The 26492-nt window shown below is 42.8% G+C and overlaps 1 protein-coding gene across 9 annotated transcripts in view; it reads left to right on the top strand.

The window, feature by feature from the left end:
- Positions 1-26492, top strand: part of BBS9 (Bardet-Biedl syndrome 9) — a 488279-nt gene that overhangs the window by 79608 nt on the left and 382179 nt on the right. The window contains exon 1 of one of the 9 annotated variants that reach the window (XM_075586683.1): positions 8274-8378. The exons of the other annotated variants lie outside the window; for them this stretch is intronic. The gene's annotated coding sequence lies outside the window, so the exon portion shown is untranslated. Of the gene's footprint in view, positions 1-8273; positions 8379-26492 lie in introns of those variants that run through there. 9 annotated transcript variants of the gene reach the window in all.

The following is a 26492-nucleotide window of genomic DNA, read 5'->3' as shown; positions in this document are numbered from 1 at the left end:
GACACTGACTGGGGTGGGGGGGTGACTGACACTGACTGGGGGTGGGGGGTGACTGACACTGACTGGGGGTGGGGGTGACTGACACTGACTGGGGGTGGGGGGGTGACTGACACTGACTGGGGGTGGGGGGTGACTGACACTGACTGGGGGTGGGGGTGACTGACACTGACTGGGGGTGGGGGGGTGACTGACACTGACTGGGGGTGGGGGGTGACTGACACTGACTGGGGGGTGACTGAAAGGGGGGTGACTGACTGGGGGGGGTTACTGACTGGGGGGGGGTTACTGACTGGGGGGGTGGTGACTGACTGGGGGGGTGACTGACTGGGGGGATGACAGACTGGGGGGGGGTTACTGACTGGGGGGGGGTTACTGACTGGGGGGGAGGTTACTGATTGAGGGGGGAGGTTACTGATTGGAGGGGTACCTCTGGTGTCACACACACATACTCCCATACACACATACATTCATTCACACACACACACACACACACACACACACACACACACATTCTCACACACACACACATACACATTCTCACACACACACACACACACACAGGGGAGGAAAGGCCGCGACCAGCACCACGCTCCTCCCCCACCCACCCGCGACCATCTCCCGCTCGTGTGGGGGGCAGTCCGACATCCCCCCCCCCAATCAGCAGGGTGGGTGGGAGGCACGTGGCGAGGTATCCCCCACTGGGCGCCCCAGGTGACAGTCAGCCCCGCCGTGGCCGGCACTGCCCTGCTCCCCTCGCCGGCATGTCACAGTGCACGGCCAAGCTGCAGGCTGCTTCTTCGCCCCCAGCCCGCAGCGGCATGAAGCTCGTGGGGGGGAGGGGGCCAGGCCGACATCCCCCCACCTCATGCGGCGGCTGCGCCATCATGAAGGTAGCTGGCGCATGGGAGGCACGTGGTGAGGGCCGAGCCCCCCCCCCCCCGCAAGCCAACCGGGCTGCAGCAGCGGGGACCTCCCGCCCCGGACATCGATCGGTGGATCGAGGGGAAGGGGACAGGAGCAGGAGGAGGGGACAGGAGCAGGGGACAGGAGGAGGGGAAGGGGACAGGAGCAGGGAACAGGAGCAGGGGACAGGAGCAGGGGACAGGAGGAGGGGAAGGGGACAGGAGCAGGAGGAGGGGACAGGAGCAGGGGAAGGGGACAGGAGCAGGGGACAGGAGAGCTGCCGCGGTGGGGAGTAGGGAGCCATGTGGGGACCAGGGGGATCGCAGGGAAGGAGCAGAGGGGCCGCAGCATGGAGAGTACTTACCCTCCAACAGATCACCAGGCAGAAAAAATTGCCGCTCGTTGGGGGCGGGCTCATATAGAGCCTGGCCGCGCGCCCACAAAGCCTGGGAGCGCGCACCAATCAGCAGTCAGGTAGGGGGAGGTTTTTTTTTTTTTTTTTTTAGCGCGAGCAGGGAAGTTTCAGCGCGAACGGGGGAATTTAAAAAAAAAACACACGTGCTGCTTGGGCCAATATTTACACGCCCGGGGGTTAAATCCACCCGCCCCGGGCGAGTAAATGTATAGGATTGTCGAACACTGTATATATTTATATATATATATACACATACACATACACATACACACACCGAGCATTAGCTTATATGGGCTCCATGTAACAATGGTTTTTCAGACAAAAGGTGACACATTGTGTGCTCATTTGCATGCAATTTCCCAGAATCCCTTGCCACAGTGGAAGCACTGTATGCTGGGAATAATGGTGAAAGGCAGGGTTGCAGACCCAGACCTGCCTAAGACATGTGAATGTGCTCACAAGTGATCTTTTTATTTGATATATATTGTGACAGAGTCACTGACTCAGTAGGCTGTGACAGTGAATAGAGAGATGCTGCAGCCAGATCACTGAGTGTTAATCTCCTCAGACAGAGAAAGCACAGCTGAGGACTGATTAAACAGGGGCTGAACTCATGAGTGAAACAAGTGCTTTAAAAAGCAGGAAGTTACTCACACAAGGTGAGCTTGTTTTTCCACAGGAAGGTGGAGAGAACTCTCCCGTCTTGGAAGCCGTAGCAGCTGCTGCTGCTCTGGTCCCCAGTCCTGCGAGGAGCTTTGCTGCTGGGACCAGCTGGGACCCCAACCCAGGATAAAGATAAACATTGCTGCGAGGCTGGACACAGCCTGCTCCCCGGAACCGTGTTCCTGTTTGCTGTTTGGAGCTGAAACAGATAAGACTTTATTTTTATTATGCTCATTGGTTATCGTTTGTGTAGCATGTTTTGGGCATGACCAGATTAGCTGGCTGTCCTGTTAGTAAGGGCTCAAGAAGTGAGTTAGTGTCCCTAACGGGACTAGGCTTTAATTTGCAAGAAAGTAGTTTCTTAAAGGGACAGTGCACCCGTACTTATTTTGGTTGTGGCTAATAAACCACTAGTGTTTAAAGTTTCCCATCGTGTCAAGCGTCTTACTGACCCCGCCGCGAGGCCGTCCTGCCACAGGTGGAGTCAGAAGTGGGATGCTACGCCTCTGGGGGTCAGTAGATGAAGATGTGTTGAGACACTGAACTCAAGCGGAAAAAAAAATGATTTTTGCTGAAGCATGGAAGTTACAGCCAGCATGCGCTGAGTGTTTATTTTGCCCCGTCGGGTATGAAAGGATTGCTGTGTAAAGCTAATGCCTTTTGCTGAAGTGAGTGAATTTGCAGCTAGCAAGTGCTGTGAGGTAAAGTTTGCCCTGTCTGGTAAAAAAAGAAAGTGAAAATGGATTTTTGCAAAGAAGTTGCCCTAAGAAGAACCCAGAAGGTTCAAATATTGTAAAGCCAGAACAACTTACGAGTGTTGTGCAAAGTCTGCCTCGTCGGGTGTGGAAAAAAAAACAACAAAAAAAAACCAGGGTTTTAAAATGGCCGCCGTCATGTGTCAGTTTTGCAATGTACATAACCATACAAAACAGTGTCCCTTCAGGCCATACGATGATGATGACGACTCGTATGTGGCCCCTGGAGGAGAGCCGTACCCACAGATGAATTTAGTATGCTGGGCCTGTCATAAAGTAGGTCACATGGAAGATGTGTGCCCCAAAATTTTCAAAGACAAACAGCTGCAAAAGCAAGCAACGCCCTATGAGTGCAAGCAAGATGTGGAAGCTGATACCAGTGAGCGTGTGCCCAGTACCACTGATGTCTCTGGAACTAATAAAACAAAGAGAAAGAAGAAAAAGAAAAATATTTTTCAAGTCACAGAGGAAGTGACCGAACCACTTGAGCCTGCGATATCAGGACAACAGGAGTCAGCAAGCTACCGAGATGTGCTGTAGACCGGAGTGATGGGCAGAATTGTCACAGGAACGGTGGCAAAGGAAAAGGAGGATCAAAGGAAAGCTGAATCCTTGATCCAGGGAAAAGAGGCCTTAATTTCTGCACTCCAAACTGCCCACCGTGATTATGATGCCTTGCAGGAGCAATTGAATAGGGAGCGAGAAGTGAACGCCGAGGTAAAGAGGTGTATACTCCCAGCTATACTTGAGTATAAGGAGTTAAAGAAAACAGAGCGTCTCTTACGGAGTGAGTTGGAGGAGCTGAAGACAAGCTTGGATAAGGCCAACACCGCAATTGCTAACATGGAATCAGAGAGAACAAGTCCTGACTGGAGACTATGCTATGAGATGTCCCAGAGAGATGTGCAAAACTTCATCAAAGACTTAGAAGTTTCTCACCAAGAAGCTAGCACGCTCAAAACAGAGCTGGAGCTCTCACGCCAGGAGGGCCACAGTCTAAACACAGAGCTGGGTATGTTGAAGGAAACCCACGAGAATGCCCTGAGGGATTTAGAGACTGTAAAGAAGGAGAATGTAAGTCTGACGCAGAAAAATTCAGACTTGACTGATCAAATCAGTAAAGGTGATAAGAAGCTCCACCAAGCAGGAAAAGTGGAGAAGCAATTGATCCAGGAAAAGCTAGAGGTGCAGGAAGCACTGCAGAATGCAGAGAGGAAGCAACGTGTCTCCCTGCAGCAGCACACACAGGCAACGCACTTATGGCAGAGCCAGCTGCAAGAGCTACATATAAGTCTGCAAGCAGCCAAGGAGAAGCAGCGAGTGCTACAGGAACGGCTGAGTACCAAGTATGTCCCCACAGAACAGCATGAGGAATTGAGGGCCACGCTGTACGCCACAAGAGCATCGCTGGAGGCGGAGCTTAGAAGCCAGGTGACTCTGTGTGAGAGGGAACATGAGAAGGTCCAAAGACTGGAGCAAGAGCTGGAGAAGCAGAGAGGCAACTCCATCTCCATGAGTCAGTATGCCAAGGAGAAAGAAGCCAGGAAGACAGAAGCAACAGCGATACTGGCGACAAGAACTGCAGAGCTCAAAAAGATGGAGGAGGCGTTGATGCAAACCCAGAGTAAGCACCGGGCAGAGGTGAAGGCCCTGAGAGGGGACTGGCAGCATCAGACTGAAGAGCTGCAAACGCAGATGGCTGAGCACGAGATGCAGCGCGCCAAGACGGAGGAGGTGTCCGTCCGTCAGGTGGCCTGCCTGATGTTGCACCATGAAACTGAGATGGCTGATATCCACAAGCGGCTGGACTACACGACCAATGAGGGGGCCCGGCTACAGCTGGAGCTAGACAAGGTCCGGGAGGAGCACCAGCAGCTGCAGGTCCAGAATAAAGAAAGAGAGACAGATTTAAGCCTTGCTCTGAGTCTGCTAGGAGACGTAGAATCGCGACTCAATTCTAACGAAGATGAACTAGCAGCCGCACTGAGTGAAAGAAGAAAGGCAGAAGGACTGCTTCAAGACCTGAGGAAGGACCTGGAGTCTGAGCGGGCTGGCCGCAGGATGGCGGAGAAACAAAAGTGTGACCTAGGCAAGGAGCTCGAGTCTCTAAAGTCTGAGCGGGACGCTACGTTGGACTCTACTGCTGCCCAGCAGGAGGTTTCTCAGATGAAGCTGGAGGAAAAGCTTACAAGCCCAAGACAGACGTTTGGGTCACTGAAGCAGTCCAAGGAAAAGGTGGCGGTAGAGATAAAGTCAAAGGATGATGAAGGGGAGGCTGCACTGGAACATGTTTTACCACAGCCCGCTGTCTATGCAGACTATTTCTTAAGTTATCTTCAAAACCCTGCTGTTCTCACAGAAGAACAAAAAGCGGATATGACACAAATTGAAGACATGCTGATTAAAGAATTTATAGGTCAGCAGCTTATTCTTATAGTCGGCTGTCTAGATACCAGTGAAGAAGGAGGCAGGAAACGCCTTCTTGCTGTCCTACAAGAGATGCTTGTGATACCTAAAACACCAACTTCCCTTATAACGTGTCTAGTGGAATTATTGCTCCGTATTGTTAAAGATGATGACCGGAGAATTCAGATTGTAGCAGAAATAGTCTCTGAGCTGCGAGAGCCAATTGTTAGCGTGGATATACCAGCGGATGCCGCGAAATCAAGGAAATTACAGTTAAAGATTGCAGATTTAAGCGTGCAGCTTAACGAAGCCAAACAAGCCTTGGAGGACTCCATAGTTTTACAAGATTTCAGTCTTGCATCTGAATTAAAGGAGATAGTGAGGCACCAGTCCTCAGGCCCAGATGGCCTGGTAATTACCCCAAAAAGAAAATGCCTAAATTGGAAGGCAAGAAAAAAAAGGGGGAGGGAAGGGCCGACGTCAGACATTGGCGACAAAGATGCTGGTGCACGGGAATGGTGCATGGGCCGCTCCACAGGACAATGTTTCGCTGGGGAGAGGAATATGTGACAGAGTCACTGACTTAGTAGGCTGTGACAGTGAATGGAGAGATGCTGCAGCCAGATCACTGAGTGTTAATCTCCTCAGACAGAGAAAGCACAGCTGAGGACTGATTAAACAGGGGCTGAACTCATGAGTGAAACAAGTGCTTTAAAAAGCAGGAAGTTGCTCACACAAGGTGAGCTTGTTTTTCCACAGGAAGGTGGAGAGAACTCTCCCGGCTTGGAAGCCGTAGCAGCTGCTGCTGCTCTGGTCCCCAGTCCTGCGAGGAGCTTTGCTGCTGGGACCAGCTGGGACCCCAACCCAGGATAAAGATAAACATTGCTGCGAGGCTGGACACAGCCTGCTCCCCGGAACCGTGTTCCTGTTTGCGGTTTGGAGCTGAAACAGATAAGACTTTATTCTTATTATGCTTATTGGTTATCGTTTGTGTAGCATGTTTTGGGCATGACCAGATTAGCTGGCTGTCCTGTTAGTAAGGGCTCAAGAAGTGAGTTAGTGTCCCTAACGGGACTAGGCTTTAATTTGCAAGAAAGTAGTTTCTTAAAGGGACAGTGCACCCATACTTATTTTGGTTGTGGCTAATAAACCACTAGTGTTTAAAGTTTCCCATCGTGTCAAGCGTCTTACTGACCCCGCCGCGAGGCCGTCCTGCCACAGGATATATATATATATATCTAGCAACTGTAAATATTACTGTATATATCTATATCTATGTATCATGCATTTTCACATTTATCTCTAAACGGACACTAGGTGGCTGCATTAACCTATGCAATTCCTATTGGCAACATTGAGTGCTCTGCTGTTGTTTGTGTGTGTGTGTGTGTGTGTGTGTGTGTACAGACATACCCCGGTTTAAGGACACTCACTTTAAGTACACTCGCGAGTAAGGACATATCGCCCAATAGGCAAATGGCAGCTCGCGCATGCGCCTGTCAGCACGTCCTGAACAGCAATATCGGCTCCCTACCTGTACCGAAGCTGTGTGCAAGTGGGGAGACTATAGAGCCTGTTACAAATGCGTTATTTACATCAGTTATCCACGTATATGATGATTGCCGTACAGTACATGCATCGATAAGTGGGAAAAAGGTAGTGCTTCACTTTAAGTACATTCTCGCTTTACATACATGCTCCAGTCCCATTGCGTACGTTAATGCGGGGTATGCCTGTATATATATATTTATTTATTTGTGTGTATATATATTTATTTTTGTGTATATTTATTTGTGTTTGTATATTTATTTGTGTGTGTGTGTGTGTGTGTGTGTGTGTATATATATAATTTTTTTTTTTTTTAAACTAGGATGGAGGGGGGAGGGGAATGAAACGGATAATGAATTAAATGGAATAGAGGAGGATACAAGGGGGTATGAAGGTAGAATAGGGGCAAGTGCGAGTTTGACATGCAGTGAGACACCCATAGTTAATTCAGATAATATTAGAAAACTTCTAAAGACTAAACCAAGTGGGAGCAGAAAGGAAGCAGCAAATAAGATAATAGTACAGGCTGAAAAAAATGCAAGAAGCCTGACAGATAAAATGGGGGAGCTTGAATTAATAGCTGCAAGGGAGCAGTATGATATCATAGGCATTACTGAAACATGGTGGGATGAAACTCATGACTGGACAGTTAATTTGGATGGTTATTCCCTTTTGCGGAAGGATCGAACAAATAGAAGGGGAGGTGGAGTATGTTTATATTTTAAACCGGATCTAAAACCTATTATTAGGGATGATGTTTATGAAGGGAATGATGAAAATGTAGAGACCTTGTGGATAGAAATTAACAGTGGAGGTAAATGTATAAAGAAAATGTTTGTAGGGATATGCTATAAACCACCAAATATCTGTGAGATTGAGGAAGCTAAAATACTTTGCAATTGGAGAAGGCATCAAAACTGGGACATATTTGCATAATGGGGGATTTTAATCATCCAGACATAGACTGGGGCAATGAGATTAGCATTACAACAAAAGGAAACAGGTTTTTGGGGCTGCGTAAAGACAATTATATGACCCAAATTATTGAGGAACCAACCAAGAGAGAGGCTGTACTGGATTTTTGTAATATCAAACAATGTAGAAGTAATAACAAATATTGAAGTCCTGGAACATTTGGGTAACAGTGATCATAACATGGTCTCATTTGACAGATTACTTGGGTTCAACAAAGACCTTAAACTTTAGAAAGGCAGATTTTAATAAACTGAGGTCTAATCTACAAATAATACACTGGGATTATGTTTTTGCAGGGAAAATGTAGAAGATAAATGGGCAGTCTTTAAAACATTGTTATAAAAGCACAGTTATCAGTGTATATTATACCCTTGGGTAAAAAGTATAAAAGAAATAAGTCAAAACCAATGTGGCTAAATAAACAGATAGGGGAGGAAATGGACAAGAAATAAGTCAGAAGGGACGGAGACATTGTATCAGAATTATAAGGAATCTAACAAAAATTGCAAAAGGGCAATCAAATTTCAGTGTGAGATGGGTAGGCAGATTATTGAAGATAAGGAAAAAGCAGAGGTATTAAACAAATTCTTTGCCTCTGTGTTTACCAGGGAAGAATCAAGTTCAATAGTAGTGTCGCAGGAGGAAGCCACAACCTCCATATTAATGAACAATTGGTTAACTGAGGAAGAAGTTCATAAGCGGCTTGAAAAAATGTAAGTAAATAAGGCACCTGGCCCCGATGGCATACATCCAAGAGTTCTCAAGGAGTTAAGCTCAGTAATAGCCAAACCATTATATTTATATTTATAAATTTATATTTATATTTAATATTCAAGGACTCCATTTCCATAGGCTCGGTACCACAAGATTGGTGTAAAGCAGATGTGGTGTCTATATTTAAAAAGGGAGCTAGATCACAACCGGGGAATTACAGACCTGTAAGCCTGACTTCAATAGTGGGGAAACTACTTGAAGATTCAATACGGGATAATATTCAGGAATACCTAATGGAAAACAAAATTATTAGTAATAGTCAGCATGGATTTATGAAGGATAGATCATGCCAAACTAACCTTATTTGTTTCTTTGAGGAGGTAAGTAAGAATTTAGACCAGGGTAATGCAGTTGATGTGGTCTACTTAGATTTTGCAAAGGCTTTTGATACGGTTTCACACAAGAGGTTGGTGTACAAAATAAAGAAACTTGGACTCAATAATAATATATGCACCTGGATGGAAAACTGGTTAAAGGACAGACAACAGAGGGTTGTCATAAATGCAACTTTTTCAGGTTGGGCTAAAGTCGTGAGTGGAGTACCTCAAGGATCGGTACTGGGACCCCTGCTTTTTAACTTGTTTATTAATGACCTTGAGGTTGGATCGAGAGCAAAGTCTCCATCTTTGCTGATACTAAATTGTGTAAGGTAATAGAATCAGAGCAGGATGTAATTTCTCTTCAGAAGGACTTGGAGAGACTGAAAACTTGGGCAGGTAAATGGCAGATGAGGTTTAATACAGATAAATGTAAGGTTATGCATTTGGGCTGCAAGAATAAAAAGGCGACTTACAAATTAAATGGGGATAAATTGGGGGAATCCCTGATGGAGAAGGATTTAGGAGTTCTTGTAGACAGCAGGCTTAGCGCTGGTGCCCAAAGTCCTGCAGTAGCTGCAAATGCAAACAAGATCTTATCTTGCATCAAACGGGCAATGGATGGAAGGGAAGTAAACATAATTATGCCCCTTTACAGAGCATTAGTAAGACCACACCTTGAATATGGAGTACAATTTTGGGCACCAATTCTGAGAAAAGACATTATGGAACTAGAGAGAGTGCAGAGAAGAGCCATCAAATTAATAAAGGGGATGGACAATCTAACTTATGAGGAGAGGCTAGCTAAATTAGATTTATTTACATTAGAAAAGAGGCGTCTAAGAGGGGATATGATTACTATATACAAATATATTCGGGGACAATACAAGGAGCTTTCAAAAGAACTATTCATCCCACGGGCAGTACAAAGGACTCGGGGCCATCCCTTAAGGTTGGAGGAAAGGAGATTTCACCAGCAACAAATGAAAGGGTTCTTTACAGTAAGGGCAGTTAAAATGTGGAATTCATTACCCATGGAGACTGTAATGGGAGATACAATATAATAGATTTGTTCAAAAAAAGGTTGGACATATTTTTAGAAAGGAAAGGTATACAGGAATATATCAAATAAGTATACATGGGAAGGATGTTGATCCAGGGATTAATCCGATTGCCAATTCTTGGAGTCAGGAAGGAATTAATTTTTCCCCTTAATGGGGTTTTTTGTTTGCCTTCCTCTGGATCAATAAGTAAGTATAGATATAGGATAAAGTATCTGTTGTCTAAATTTAGCACACATGGTCTTTTTTCAACCTATGTAACATATATATGTGTATACAGTACACTTATTAAGGTTATGGTGGGTAAAAAAAGTGACAAAAACCCTCCACAGTAAAGCATATAGCAACTGTAAATATTATTGTATATTCATTTGAATGTCTTAGACAGGTCTGCAACCCTGTCTTTCACCATTATCGCCCAGTACACAGCACTGTTCATGTAATGTGAGCTTGAGATAAAAGGTGGCACTGTGTGCTCATTTGCATGTCATTTCCCAGAATCCCTTGCTGCAGTGGAATGAATATACAGTAATATTTACAGTTTGTATATATATATATATATATATATATATATACATATATATATATATATATATATACAGCTTAACCACGTTATAAACGGGGTCGCGGAAAAAAAATGGCCGCCGAATTTTTATTTTTTTGTGGTGGTACCGCGCCCGCCGGAGGGAGAAAGCTGAGACATCTCCCAGCGTTCCCAGACCCGGTGGGGCAAGGCAACGGCACGCAGCACTTACCCGGCATCTGGCAGCTCTTCTCCCTGTCTCTGCTTCCTGCTTCTGCTTCCGTCTTGCGAGAGCAAGCTCACTTAAAGAGACAGTGTGTCTCTGTGTATGTGTGTATTTGACTGTGTGTGTGTGTGTGTGTGTGTGTGCACTCTTTCTTTTTATCAACTTAGATCAGCCTCTATCATATATATGCAGGTCACTTCTGTACCTGCTTGGGATATCACACTACTGTCTTGACATGGCATTATTTTCCCTATATGTATGGGTATTTACCTATAAAAGACCTGGATACAAACCAATTTAGAAGGATATCGTTACTGAAGAAGTTCCCGTTACAGATGCATCTAACTATGCTTTAATGAGTGGTTATTGCGTTATATGCTCTTATGACGAAATGAAGGATGCTGCTTCACTTATGGAAAGAGGATTTATTATTCTGCACTGAATCCCTGTATGAGGTGTCTGGGCATTCAAACACTCATTGCCCATGCGCGAGGACATGTCTTTACGATTTTGTCCGACAGAGATCACAATTCTTTTGAGGGCAATGTATTAACCTTCTTAAAGATGGCCGCCGCAATAAGCAAGATACACTGCGCATGTGCGGGAAGTCAGGGACTATTCTCGTGCGATCCTCAATGTGTCCGATATAGAACATGACGTCATTAAGGGCAAAGGAATATACCACAACAAAAATGGCGGGCGCAACAGTCAAATTGCAGTGCGCATGTGCGGGACTCTATGCACAATCCTCTATGCACAGAATACCTTTTCAAAAATGGCCGCCGCAATGGGCAGGTAACAAGTGAGCATGTGCGGGATTTCATGGACAATTCTCGCGGGATTCTGTGACGTCACTGTGCATCCTGGATGAGAATTTTAAGATCACGGTCTGCACTATTGATATATAACACGGATGTGAAACGGGTAAACAGCAAGTTAACCCACCAGGCGCTCAGAAAGCATGGCTGCGGCTGTAAACTGGTGCTTGAATAACAGTTAATGTTGGTAACGACCGCCACAGTCCCCCAGTGTAATCTTCACAAATGTAAATCTCTGCAACTGGCTAACCATAAGCACAATAAAGTTAGAGAAAACATAGAAGTAGATAACTTACAACTGGGGGATGTAGAGAAGTGGCTGGTCTATCCTCCGGTATGGAAATGCTGCATGTCCCTCTGCTAGCAATGGGTCTTGACGACTTGATCCTCTCAGCCCGCCAGCACTTTCTTCTGCCGCCAACCCTACATCCGCTCGATCGCGGTGGGTGGTCACCTGACCGACGGCAGTGCCGGTGTATCCGGGTGTAGCAGGGGGACGCAGGTGCACCAGACGCAGCCCGGCGTGCAGGCAGCAGGCACTGAAATACTGGAAATCCTCCCAGGGGAGGTGTAGATGCCGCACAGCCGTGGAGTAAGAACTTCAGAGAAGGCTGATCAGTGATTCATAAAAAACTTTAATGAAACAAAGTGCAAACGGATCCTCTTGACGCGTTTCGGCCCGTCAGGCCTTTGTCAAAAGAGTGATCCGTTTGTAACAGCATGATGTATATATAGCCAGTGCAAGTTACAACACCTGTGAACAAGCCCCAAACAAATGGGTAACAGGTGTAACCCCTAACACAGGAAATAATAATCAAATTAAAAACAGTGCTGTAATAAAATTGACCAATCTTATCATTGGATAGGAAAACATATACAGATAATTAAACATAATATGCTAAACCAAAATCTCTGATGAATTGGTCAAAAAGACTAAAAACATGTGAATTAAAAGAAAAGAAAATGTAAATAAAGTTTATAATGAAATACAACATTAATTCTATGAAGTCTACCGGACTAGCAAGATAAAGTTTCACCAAAGATAGTAGAAAGAGCTATCAGTCACAAATCACTTGATATTAAATCTGTGTGTAATAATGCTTTGAATGATAAAACAATAAAGAAACAGTATATGATAAAGCATGTTGGACCATGTGAAAAAAAGAAGTGAAGCAAGAAATTAAGAGGAACAGTGGGGGAAAAGGGGGAGTGAGAAGGGGACAAAGAGAAAGCGTGAAGAAAAAAAAAAAAAAAGGAAGAAAAGAAGGGGAAAGAGAGACAGGACCGGGCGGGGGGGAGAAGAAAAGAGGGGAGAGAGAGCGGAAAGAGAGGGTGAAAAACAGAAAAAGGGGGGTGGGGAGAGAAGGGAGGGGGGGAAAGAGGAGAGGGGGGCAGAAGAAAGATAGGGGGGAAAGAACAAGGAGGAAAGAGAAAAACAATAAAACAATATACATAATGCAGTGATAAGCATTCATTAATCACCAAGAAAATGTTTTAGCTCCCATTCAACATTGAGTCCGTGAGGCTGTAATGTATTCATGGAAAATATCCATGACATCTCTTTTTTGTTCAATCTGTTCAATCTATCGCCTCCTCTAATGTAAGAGGGGACGTGTTCAACCCCAAAGAATGAGAAATTCTTAAGTCCACCAAGTGGACATTGTACAAAATGTTTTGATAGTGGATGTAATAAATCTTTTTTATTTATTAATCTAACATGTTCTGAGATACGAATATATAAAGATCTAATGGTTCTTCCCACATATTTCTGTTGACATCCACATGTGATAACATAAACAATGTAGCTTGTTTGACAATTAATAAATGTGTTGATTCTATATTTGCTGTTTGGAAACAGTGTGTGTACTCTTTTTGTTGATGTAGCAAATTTACAACATTTACAAAATCCACATCTGAAAAAACCTTTAGGTATGTTGCTAATTCGAGGTTGGCTTGGAGATTTGTACATGCTTCTCGAAATGGATGAGGCTAATGTATTGGCCCTTCTGAAAGCAAATTTGGGACCATGTGTTGTAAACACATCTAGATCTTTATCCAATTTTAGTATGTTCCAGTGTTTGGACACTATCTGTCTGATTTGTGACGCCTGTTTACTGAATTTTGTGATAAACAATGGAGTGTCCTGAAAGTTTGTTTGTTTATCTTTAGCTTTCTTTTTTAATAGATCAACACGGTCCACAGTTTTAGCATTCAGAAGGGCCACATCTACATCAACTTTATTGTATCCCCTGGACAAGAATTTAGTACTTAATGTCTTGGAATGTTTCAAAAAGGTTTCTGGGTCTGAGCAGAGACGTTTATAACGCAAGAATTGTCCCTTAGGGATCCCACGTATCAATGCCTTAGGATGGCTACTTTTGGCATGAAGATATGAATTTCTGGCATGTGGTTTTGTATATATATCAGTTTGTATACCTGTCATGGGATCACCATGGATAGTCACATCAAGGTAATTGATATTAACAGTGTCGGTTTGAAATGTGAAGTGAAGATTTATATTATTATTATTCAGAGTTTGTATGAACGTGTGAAGACTGTTAAGATCACCCTCCCAAATGAAAATCAAATCATCAATAAAACGTTTGTAAAAGATGATATTGGAACGAAACAAATTAGTGCTACCATAGATATTAATAGATTCCCATAAACCCATGAAAAGATTAGCATATGAGGGTGCAAAAGATGTCCCCATAGCTGTGCCCTGTTTTTGAAGAAAAAATTGTGAATCAAAAAGGAAATAATTGTGAGTGAGTAAAAAAAGAATGGAATCAGTGATAAACGTGATCTGTGCTATAGAAAGTGTAGAGAGTTGCAAATAGTGATTAATGGCCCTTAGGCCGTGCTCGTGTTCAATAATAGTGTACAATGATGTGACGTCCATGGTGACCCATCGGTATCCCTCCTTCCAAGACACATCCTCCAATGAAATCAACAACGCTGTAGTGTCTTCAATGAACGAAGGTAAGGTTTTTACAATGGGCTGGAGGAATTTGTCCACATAACGTGAAACACCATCTCCCAAAGATCCAATACTGGAGACAATGGGCCGCCCCGGGGGTTCTCCAGTGACTTATGGATCTTTGGGAGATGGTGGAATATGGGAATAATAGGAGAATCACATGCCAGATATTGCCTCTCTTTGTTTGATAAGACATATAAGGTGTCACCAAGTTCTAAAAGATCTTGGAGCTCCCCCAAAAACCTTTTAGTTGGGTCTGTGTTGAGTGTAGTATAAAACTCTTCATTGCTCAACAATCTTAGAGCCTCGTCCCGGTATTTAGTGGATGACTGGACAACTATTGCTCCCCCCTTATCGGCATTTTTTATAGTTATGTCTGTGTTTTTCTTTAATGAATCTAAATCTATTCTTTCCTGTGGAGTTAGATTGTCTGATGTGTAAAATGAATCAAAGAATGAATAGCCTTTGGCTAATAACCTTAAGTCTCTGTCCACTAGCCTCTCAAAGGTTGACAGACATGGTCCCTTGGTGTTATTGGGCACAAATAAGGAACATTTCCTAAGTTTAGAATCTATATGGCCGAAAAAGGGGGTTTCAATAGCTGCCTCAGTATGTCCTTCATCATATAAGGACTGCATGTCAAACTCAAACGAACTTTCAATAAAAGTTGGAGCCTTGGTCACAATTGAATTGTCATTAATAATTTCTGATGTATCTGTTACAGCTTGAGATATGGTTTTGTTAGTATTTCTTGAAAATAATTTCTTAAGAGCCCATTTGCGTGTATATTTTTGTAAGTCAATTATCGTTGTGAAAAGGTCGAAGTTCTCTTGTGGTGCATAATTTAAACCTTTATTAAGCAACAATATTTGAGATGATGTCAAGGTGTAATCAGAAATGTAAAACATACTGGATACCTAACAAGCTCCTATAAAACCCCCAAAATAACCACAACATATATATAAGCATATGAGTGTCACAGAGGAGTGCTACTGAGCATGGCAATATATATTAAAACCAGAGACAGAACACAAAACACAGACAAAGCTCAGTTTTAGCACATCCAGTGAGACTCATACACGGTACAGTGCCTAAATATATATGTATAAATGTCTAATAAGTAAAATGGTCTTTTAGTTTGACATTTTTGGCCAAAATTGTTGTAAGCCCCTGAGCCAACTTCACGGCAGACCACATATCAGGGGTCCCTAACGCTAATGTAAATTCTTAATAACCTGTGTAATAACAGGAAGAATGATTTATAGTAAATCTGTCAATATTAGTTGCAAAGTTCTAAGTCTGACTGAAGCTTTTATTAATCTGTACATTACCAGGAAAAGCACTCTGTATTAGAGATGTCACAGCCAAACTGCAAGCAGGCAAGTTCCCCTGAGTGGAAGATGCTATGGAGTGAGCCCATAACCATTTAAATGTGGGAGGGGGTGAGCTTCAATTAGGAAGGAGGTTGCCACCCTCCAATCAGCCATGACTAGCTGGACAAGAATTGTAAAACATACTGGATACCTAACAAGCTCCTATTAAACCCCCAAAATAACCACAACATATATATAAGCATATGAGTGTCACAGAGGAGTGCTACTGAGCATGGCAATATATATAGACCATTTTACTTATTAGACATTTATACATATATATTTAGGCACTGTACCGTGTATGAGTCTCACTGGATGTGCTAAAACTGAGCTTTGTCTGTGTTTTGTGTTCTGTCTCTGGTTTTAATGTAATCAGAAATGTTAATAACATTATTATGTTTTGGATCTAAGAATATTTCTTCCTCTTGTTTTCTGCTCCATACATTTTTTCTCCCTTTCTTGCCCCTTCTACACTTTTTGAGTTTTTTGAATGTGTGATGGTCTAGAACGATCTTCCCTAGAGTTCGTCATGTATGTTCTGTCAAAATATCCACCCTCTGAATCTTTGGTGGTATGTTTGTCATGGGCAATGAAAGAGACGGATGGTCTGTCGTTATAGTCAGAGGAGTCGGTGTCAAAGCTCTGTCTACGTTCTGTATGGGGTGATTTCAAAATCGATCTGGTGTTAGGTTTTGATGTATTAACCTCCTCCTCTGATGACCATCTGTGTGGTGTGGATTGGGAGGGGAATCTGCTTCTATTGAAATCCCTAGTGGGAACAGGTCTCTCCCAGACATAGACCTGACCTTTTTCATAATCATTCCTATCTCGGGAGAATTTTTCCTGTTTTTTATCAATAACACCTTTCTCCATTTTATCAATATTTTGGAGGAGAATTTTATCATTGTGGGAAAATCTATCCATATCTTTAAATCTGTATAATTCTTTTTTCATACAATCTATGTCAGATATTAACATTTTTTTCTCATTAACTTTAGCCGCAATGATTAGTTCCATTAGTTGTTTGGAGCATTCGTCCAATAGCTTTCTCCATTGAAATTGGAACTCAGGATTAGGGAACCCAAAAGATGGCATTTTTTTGATTCTCAATCCTCTGGGAATACGCTTGGTCTTTAAATAATTCTCCAGAGTTATAATATCCCAAAAGAGACGAATGTCCTGAGTTAGGAGTCTCTCAAGTTTAACGAAATGATCAATGAGATCAGTAGAATTCTCACAGGTTATATTCCCTGGTGCATCATCAAAGATATGAAGGGCTCTTTTGGTTCTTTCAGTGTTGTTGCCACATTTTTGTACATATGTGGTAGGTAGCTCACTCACAGTCTCTTGGTCCTCATCCATAATAATAACAAGAGGTATTAATCCTTTTTACAGAGAATTAGATTAAAAAATGCAAGATTTGAAAAAGAAAAGAAAAAAGGTTTTTTGATGTGTCCGGGTGTATCACAGTATTAATTAAACATTAATGATCACCATCAGCCTTAGGTAAACATGGAGGTATTGAATAATGTTCAATATAGGTTCCAATTGTGTATATAATAACTGACCTCCTTAAAAAAATGGTTTCAAGCTGCCTGCATATGACATAGTTATATATGTTATAGTGCTCTATAGCCAATCATCATTATACTCCAAGTGAGAGATTATATGCATCTGTGTTTTAGGGGCGTTTTTGGCGCGAAATTTGAAATCATTAGCTGCCTATTTAAGTGTTTCTGCTCTATGGCCCTAGTACCACTCGTGAAGAAGGCTTAGTTGCCGAAACGCGTTAGTGGGCTAATTTTAATTTTTGCTGCTGCTGACCCTGCCTGCCTATGCTTTATTTTGGACTATCATAATGTCCTACACGTATGGACTTTATAGTGGACTGTGCTGTGCTGACCTATGATTGCAGTACAATTGTACCAAGGAGCTGAGTATCATTTTTCATCCCATTTTCCTTTTTCCCATTTGCTTTCATTTATGTATTTGGGTCACTAAATGAACTCATTTATAGGTCTCCCTTGCTATAGTATTATCTGTGTGGCAATAGGTTTATATTTTGTAATTTACATTCATACTGCCACTAGTACAACACTTATGTTGTTTTTTGTGAATTTCTGCATGTTTATTTTTGTAGACCTATGATGTCTTTAAGCCTATTATACATATGGTGACCGGCCGGTCTGTTTTGCTTCATTGCGGGAATTTTGGTTCCCTCAGTGAGCTAGTATTTTGAGGATATCATCTTCCATATTTTTGGGTCTATTATATTGTGTCTTAGTATATTTCTTTGTTTTTTTGTCCACTTATTTTTCTTATTTTTAGTCAGGCAGGCTCTTCAGTTAGTTGTTTGTATGTCTGTTATTTTTTTTATTTAATTAAAGTACCTTTTCTATTTTTGCAAACATTTGTCTGAGTGCTCCTTTAGAGGTTTTCTTTTTTTGTGTTTCCATATATATATATATATATATATATATATATATATATATATATATATATATACAGCTTAACCACGTTATAAACGGGGTCGCGGAAAAAAAATGGCCGCCGAATTTTTATTTTTTTGTGGTGGTACCGCGCCCGCCGGAGGGAGAAAGCTGAGACATCTCCCAGCGTTCCCAGACCCGGTGGGGCAAGGCAACGGCACGCAGCACTTACCCGGCATCTGGCAGCTCTTCTCCCTGTCTCTGCTTCCTGCTTCTGCTTCCATCTTGCGAGAGCAAGCTCCCTTAAAGAGACAGTGTGTCTCTGTGTATGTGTGTATTTGACTGTGTGAGACTGTGTGTGTGTGTGTGTGTGTGTGTGTGTGTGTGTGTGTGTGTGTGTGTGTGTGTGTGTGTGCAGTGTGCTGTGAGTGTGTGCTGTGAGTGTGCTGTGATTGTGTGCAGTGTGCTGTGAGTGTGTGCAGTATGCTGTGAGTGTGTGCAAATTTTTTTTTTTAATTTGGGGTCCACGCTCAAAACCACGTTATAGCGGATTGCGCTATAACGGGGTTGAGCTGTATATATGTGTATGTTTATATATATTTATATATTTATGTATTTATGTATGTGTGTATGTACAGTATGTATATACAGTCATGTGAAAAAGAAAGTACACCCTCTTTGAATTCTATGGTTTTACATATCAGGACATAATAACAATCATCTGTTCCTTAGCAGGTCTTAAAATTAGGTAAATACAACCTCAGATGAACAACAACACATGACATATTACACCGTGTCATGATTTATTTAACAAAAATAAAGCCAAAATGGAGAAGCCATGTGTGACTGACTGACTGTGACTGACTGCTTCCTGAACTGGACATTTCATCTTCTAATTTTGTGCTTTTGGTTTGATTATATTTTAATTTTTTCGTCATTTTTATTTTTTGGTGTTGCACTTCACAAATTTAGTTTAGCACACTTTTCCCCGTTTACAGCACATCATTTCACACTTCACCCCTCATTCATTCACACTTCCAGCGCTACTCTTTGTTTGTGTTATGTGTGTGTGTGTGTGTGTGTGTGTGTGTGTGTGTGTGTGTGTGTGTGTATGTATATATATATATATATGTATGTGTGTGTGTGTGTGTGTGTGTGTGTGTGTGTATACAGTTAGGTCCGGAAATTATTGGACACTGAGAAAATTTTCATAATTTTGTCTCTGTACGCCACCACAATGAATTTGAAATGAAACAACCGAGATGCAATAGAAGTGCAGACTTTCAGCTTTAATTCAAGGCGTTGAACAAAAATATCGTATAAAACGTTTAGGAATTGCAACCATTTTCATACACACTACTCTTATTCAGGGGCTCAAATGTAATTGGACAAATTAACACAATCATAAATAAAATGTTCATTTTTAATATTTTGTCGAGAATCCTTTGCAGGCAATGACTGCTTCAAGTCTGGAACACATGGACATCACCAAACGCTGGGTTTCCTTCTTTGTGATGCTTTGCCAGGCCTTTACTGCAGCTGTCTTCAGTTGTTGTTTGTTCGTGGGTCTTTCTGCCTTATGTTTTGTCTTCAGCAAGTGAAATGCATGCTCGATCGGGTTGAGATCAGGTGATTGACTCGGCCATTGCAGAATATTCCACTTCTTTGCCTTAAAAAACTCCTGGGTTGCTTTTGCAGTATGTTTTGGGTCATTGTCCATCTGTAAAGTGAAGCACCGTCCAATCAACTTCGCTGAATTTGGCTGAATCTGAGCAGACAATATATCCATATACACTTCAGAATTCATCCAGCTGCTTCTGTCACATCATCAGTAAACACTAGTGACCCAGTGACATTGTAAGTCATGCATGCCCATGCCATCACACTGCCTCCACCGTGTTTTACAGATGATGTGGTATGCTTCGGATCATGAGCCGTTTCAAGCCTTCTCCATACTTTTTTCTTCACATCATTCTGGTACAGGTTAATCTTAGTTTCCTCTGTCCAAAGAATGCTGTTCCAGAACTGGGCTGGCTTTTTAGATATTGTTTGGCAAAGTCTAATCTGGCCTTTCTATTCTTGAGGTTTAAGAATGGTTTGCACCTTGTGGTGAACCCTCTGTATTTGCTCTCGTGAAGTCTTCGCTTTATGGTAGACTTGGATAATGATATGCCTACCTCCTGGAGAGTGTTCTTCACTTGGCTGGATGTTGTGAAGGGGTTTTTCTTTACCATGGAAAGGATCCTACGATCATCCACCACTGTTGTCTTCCGTGGACGTCCAGGCCTTTTTGTGTTGCAGAGCTCACCATTGCATTCTTTTTTTTTTTTTTTTCAGAATGTACCAAACTTGATTTGGCCACTCCTAATGTTCCTGCTATTTCTCTGATGGATTTTTTTTTCTGCAGCCTAAGGATGCCCTGTTTCACTTGCATTGAGAGCTCCTTTGACCGCGTGTTGTGGGTTCACAGCAACAGCTTCCAAATGCGAATGCCACACCTGGAATTAACTCCAGACCTTTTACCTGCTTAATTGATGAAAAAATAACAAAGGAATAGCCCACACCTGTCCATGAAACAGCTTTTGAGTCAATTGCCCAATTACTTTTGGTCCCTTGAAAAAGTGGGGTCTACGTATTAAAGAGATGTAATTCCTAAACCCTTCCTCCAATTTGGATGTGAATACCTTCAAATTAAAGGTGATAGACTGCACTTTAAGCCCAGATTCACTATTTAACTGTACACTGGCGACACACTTTATTCGAGCTCGGCTAGTCCCACGAATTCGGGTATACCCGGGTGTATTGAGGTTTGTGACTGTTTTCTGCCCGAGTGCATTGAGGTATTTTCCAAGCAGGGATTGAAGCATTTTATTCCCCCTGGCTGCAATACTTCACAGTATATATATATATACTGCATTACAATTCATGAATTTATGCCATCTGGTAGACACGCGAAGCATTGCAGCCTATTAAATCCTAATCATTATCATTTAACAGATCAGCCGCCCGTCAGCCAGGCATGAACCCAGGCTGGGAAGGCAAACGCAACGGGGCTTGTCAGAGGTGAGGAGCGGCGCATTCCAGGTATCTGCCAGGTACATACTGGGTATTTGCTCGAATAAAGTGTGTCGGTGCAGTAACTTGAATTTATTTTGGTACACAGCCGAAATAACAAAGCTTGTATCAGTGTCCAAATATTTTCCAGACCTAACTGTATAATATATATATATATATATATATATATATATATATATATATATATATATATATATATATACATACACAAAAAGAACGATTCCTGCACTCCTACCAATTAAGCTAAAATAAAAGAGTAATCTCATGAAAAAGGATTATTTAGTTAAACCCTTGGCTAAAGCGTTATAAGCCTGCAGCCCCGCCAAGGCATAACCGATTGCAGGTACCTACACTGAATATATGTAATTATTGTCCCATGGACTGGTGAAAAATGTGAGAAAGCCCTAAATGAAGCATATGCTTTTGTGAGCAGTGCAATTAAAAGCTGGCTATAGCCAGTATCATACAGTAGTTGCCTTACTACGTGGGTGCACAAATTCCCTTGTGTGAATATAATAAAACTTACATATATTGCTCATTCTGTCAGCCTTATACATTTACCTACTCTTGGAGGGTGATGTTTAGACTGACACTGAAGTTTGATATACCTGTACTAATTGGAAAATTGGTAGGGTCTCTTTCCTGAAGGAAGGAGACATACACCTCCAAGGAAATGCTATGTAAAGCAGATGAGCCAATAAACCTACCCCCGGGGACCCCCGCTGGCCTGTGGTATTAATCCTGTGTCTAAAAAATAATAATAATGGTTTTATGTGGGGGCAGAGGGCGTAGGTTGGTGTGTATTGTTTATTAAATATTGTAATGGTTTTTGGTGGTCTAGAAGGTGGCTAGTAGGGCTGTTGTGCGCATTTTTTTGTATTGTGGGTAGTGGTGGTGGGTGAAGGGGGTATTGGCCCCAAGGATGGGTTTTTAGGCCTACCGGGTGGGTAGCGGAAGGGGTTAACCCTTCATTACCTTAGTGGTTATTCGCAAGCCCCCCACAAGGCCTAAACACCGCCCAAGGGCCAAATACCACCTTCACCCCCCACCGCTACCCACAATAAGCCGGGTACTGGTGGTTGGTTATCCCCTTCATTGCCTTAGCGGTTAGCCGCTAAGGTAATGAAGTTGCCTGTAAATGCATTTTTCATGCATCTGATTCATGCCGTGGGTCTCTGGTGCTGCTATTAATGGGTATCAGCTCCGGAGACCCCCGGCATCAATCCAATGCAGGAAAAATGCATTTTTTCCCCCTAAGTGCTGTCTCTCTGCTTCTCGCAGCTTCTCCCCCACCTTCCTGCCAACTTTTTTCTGGCGAGCCGATTCGGAGAAGAAATCTCAATTCTAGAGCGACAATCAGACTCGATAAGCTGATCGGGGCTACTAGAATTGAGCGAGTTTGATAAACTGCCGAAAAGTGGCTTATTGCCGCGCGTTTGGGATTTCAAAAAAAAATTTGGGAAAAAAATGTTGCCGAAAATTTCTAGTATCGCCAAAATATCGGAGCTTACAGAATAGCAGTAAGCTTTTTTTTTGACGAAAAGCTGACGATAACTGACTTATTGGACCTTTCTGCATAGGCCCCTTAGTCTATTCGCCAATATTTTACTATACATTTTGAAATCTGTATTAAGATGAGATATTGACCTATTGCTTGTGCAACTCATTGGGTCTTTACCGTCTTTAGGTATAACTACCAAATTTGCTTTAGACATTTGTATAGGAATCTGGGTACCCTTTAAAAAACTATTGAACAGGTCTAGAAGATGTGGAGCTAAAATCATAAAATATTTTTTATAATGCATATTTGAGAGCCTGTCAGGGCCAGGGGCTGTTGAGGGTTTCAAACCCATGATAACCTCTCCTAGATAACTTGGATAACTTTGGAAGATCACAATCCTGTAAATAACTATCTATTTGTTCTATGGATGTTTTATTGAGATTGGGGTTCGATGAATATAGATTTTACAATTTGTTATAATACTTAGAAAACTCGACAATTTGGAAAAGGTTATATGCGACTTCTCCGTTACCCAGTCTTATCGCTAAAACTTGTGTTTTAGTTCTAACCCCTCTTAATTTCCTTGCGAGTACCTATCTGCTTTATTACCCTTATCATAGTACTGCTGCGGCACAGTTTATTCGAGCATTTGCCCGTTCTGTGCCGCAGCAGTAGCCTGGCGCGCGCCCGAGTGTGACGGGCGCGCGCCGAAGCAGCGGAAGAGCGCCCTCCGATCGGGGCGCTCTCCCTACCGCTGCCGGGTCCCCCGGAACCCCCTGCCGCTGTCCCGCGATCGCGGGACACCAGGGCTCCCTCGGGGAGCCCCTGGACACGCGTGCAGGGGGCGCACGCTCCCGATGACGCGTGACCGCGCGTCTATGACGCGCGGCACGCCGAGGGGCGGCCACTAGCAGCGGTACCGACCACACTTCAATAAAGTGTGTCGGTAGTGTAGGTCTGACGGGTCCACTTCAGTGCCTTTTATGTATCTTCCAATCTTAATCTATGTAATTCATCTCTGGCCTAGCGCAGAAGTTTCTAAATCTTCCTGCGCTTTTTATGCTCTTGTTCTAACTCAATTATTCACTAAAGTTACCTTAATTCCTGACGAGACCCCTTACCATTATAAATCTACCCTCCTTATCTCTTTTTATTTCTTCCATTTGAAACAGCACATCTTGTTTTAACAAGATAGCTACCCACCCCTCTTTTCTTCTTGGTGAAGGTAGGTACCCCGAAAAGTGGTAGGGGGACCGTGGCTATTAAAATGAGTTTCCTGGAGAACCAAAATGTCTGCCTGCATCTTCTTAAATTCTCTCAAGACTAGTCTCCTTTTTTTATTTGAATTTAGTCCCTTTACATTTAGAGAGGCTACTTTTATAGGTAATTGATTAGTCATGGTTTACATGTTAAGTCCAACTCTCTACTTATCGTCTTGTGTGAATTAAAGTGTGCGTGTGTCAGTGTTGTTACCTGGTCCAGATTTACTACAAACCTCTATAAGGGAACGAAGACACCTCCTTTCTGGTGATCTGTGGTGGTACTTGGGGAAAAAGCTTGGAAGGAGGAAAAAGATTAGAGAAAATTGAACAAAAAACGACAACAATAAAAGGATTATGGGAGGGATGAACCTACTATTCATCCTAAAACCTTTTAACTATTGGTTCTTCTCTGGACCAAAATAAAGGGCTAAAAGAAGCCCAAATGAGGGGGTGGGGGGGCATGAGCCTCGAGGTCTTCAGGGCATCACAAACTTCGTTAATTAGGACTCCTCCTTACCCATTCCTCCAAAGTTCTTATCTTCTAGCTTCCTGCCCCTCTTAAATAAAGAGACTGGAGAGCAAACATTTACCTTCAGACCAATGTAACAATCTTTACCTTTATACTAAATGTTTTCTTACTTCCTACAGGGTTTACTGCTTATATCTTTAATAATTAGGTCCCAGGCAAGATTAGTAAATCGGTAAAATCTATTTACCCACAGACATTTAACGAAAATAAATTTGAGTCTATTTGATAATCGTCCTTCTCTTAGTTTCTCAGTTCCCCTCATAGGCCCCAATGGTCCTCAGAGAACCAGCGAAAATATCGAAGATGTCACCGAGAAAGAAAGTTCGCCACAGATGACGAACTCTGGTCCGCCAACCTCTTCCTCCATCCGACCTGTCTTTTTTTTTTTTTTCAAATTTTTTTTATTAGGCATTTAAACATTTCAGTGTTCAAGTCGTAAACATTAATACAGCCTAATACAGATTTTCCTCCTTTTTATCAGTAAAGAAACCAGAAAGAAAGGGAAAGACTCAACGCAACCCTCCAGGGGCTACGCGGAGAACGCGAGTGTTGAAACAGAAAAAAAGGGGGAAAGAGAGAAGAGGGCGGGTGGGAGGGGGGGGCTGGGACGAAGGCCCATTGCTTCCCGTGTCCTCAGTCTCTGTCGCTAAAGCCTCTGAGCTATTTTTCTTTCTTTTCTTCTCTTATATGGTTTAATGACGTAGGGGTGCCATATGGGTCAGCCATGGGTCCCATGTCTTATTAAAGGAGTCAGTAGATCTTTTCAGAAAAGCTGACAGTTTCTCCATATTCATCACCTCTTGCACCCTATTTTTTACCGTTTGTTTTGAGGGGGGAGACACCTTCTTCCAGGCGGCCGCCACTGCACATCTAGCCGCTGTAAGAATGAAGGAGATTAATTTACCTGTTGGTCGGTCCAAGTTTTCTAGGGGCCTGGCCAGCAGGTAGGTCAACGGATCAATAGGGATTTTGAGGTCTGTGACCTCTTCAATTAATTTTTGTATAGTTTCCCAGTATTTCTGAATTTCCGGACATGTCCACCAAATATGGGCCATGTCCCCCTTTTGACCGCAGCCTCTCCAGCATAGATCGGACGCCTGGGGGTAGATTTGATTTATTCTAGCTGGGGTAAGATACCAGCAAAACAATATTTTATATATATTTTCTTTGATTGTGGTACATATGGAAGTTCCTGCAGTTGTTTCCCAGATACTTTCTCAGTACTCTCGGTCTATAACTATGTCCAATTCTGCTGCCCAATGCAGCATATAGTCATGTGTGGGGGCTTCTACGGCCCTCTCCAATTCTGCGTAAATTTGTGTTATGAGACCTTTCTGGTGGCCTGTTTCTCTACAGAGCCGCTCGAATCCAGTGAGAGGGGGAAATTCCAATGTTGGGGATAGTGTTTGAACAAAGTGCCGAATTTGTAGGTACTTGAAGACATTCAGCCCTACTATTTCATATTTTGTTTGTAAATTTTGATAACTCAGGAACTCCCCAAAACTCAAGAGGTCGGCAACCGCTCTGATATTTTTTGCTTTGAATTGATCCAATTGTCTGGGCTCACAGCCAGGGGGAAATTTCGGATTTTTATGAATTGGTGTAAGTTGGGAATGAGGTGTTGTGAGCTTAAATTTAAATTTGCATTTCGTCCAGGTCTCCCATGTGTGTCTCATCGGGCCTAATTTAAGTTTGCTACTCTGCATGTCTTCCCTGCTCAGGGACCAAAGGCAAGCTGGCAGTGAAGGCGTCCCGGCATAGTACGTTTCTATGTCTAGCCAGCAGTATTGGTTTGGGTTGGCGTTCCAGACTACTGCCTGTCGCAATTGTGCGGCTTGGTACTGCACCGACACACTTTATTCGAGCAAATACCCAGTATGTACCTGGCAGATACCTGGAATGCGCCGCTCCTCACCTCTGACAAGCCCCGTTGCGTTTGCCTTCCCAGCCTGGGTTCAT

Source organism: Ascaphus truei, chromosome 2, assembly GCF_040206685.1.
Source record: "Ascaphus truei isolate aAscTru1 chromosome 2, aAscTru1.hap1, whole genome shotgun sequence".
Lineage (NCBI taxonomy): Eukaryota > Metazoa > Chordata > Amphibia > Anura > Ascaphidae > Ascaphus > Ascaphus truei.
The sequence above is the reverse complement of the archived record's forward strand: the minus strand, read 5'-3'. Positions and strand labels throughout refer to the sequence as shown.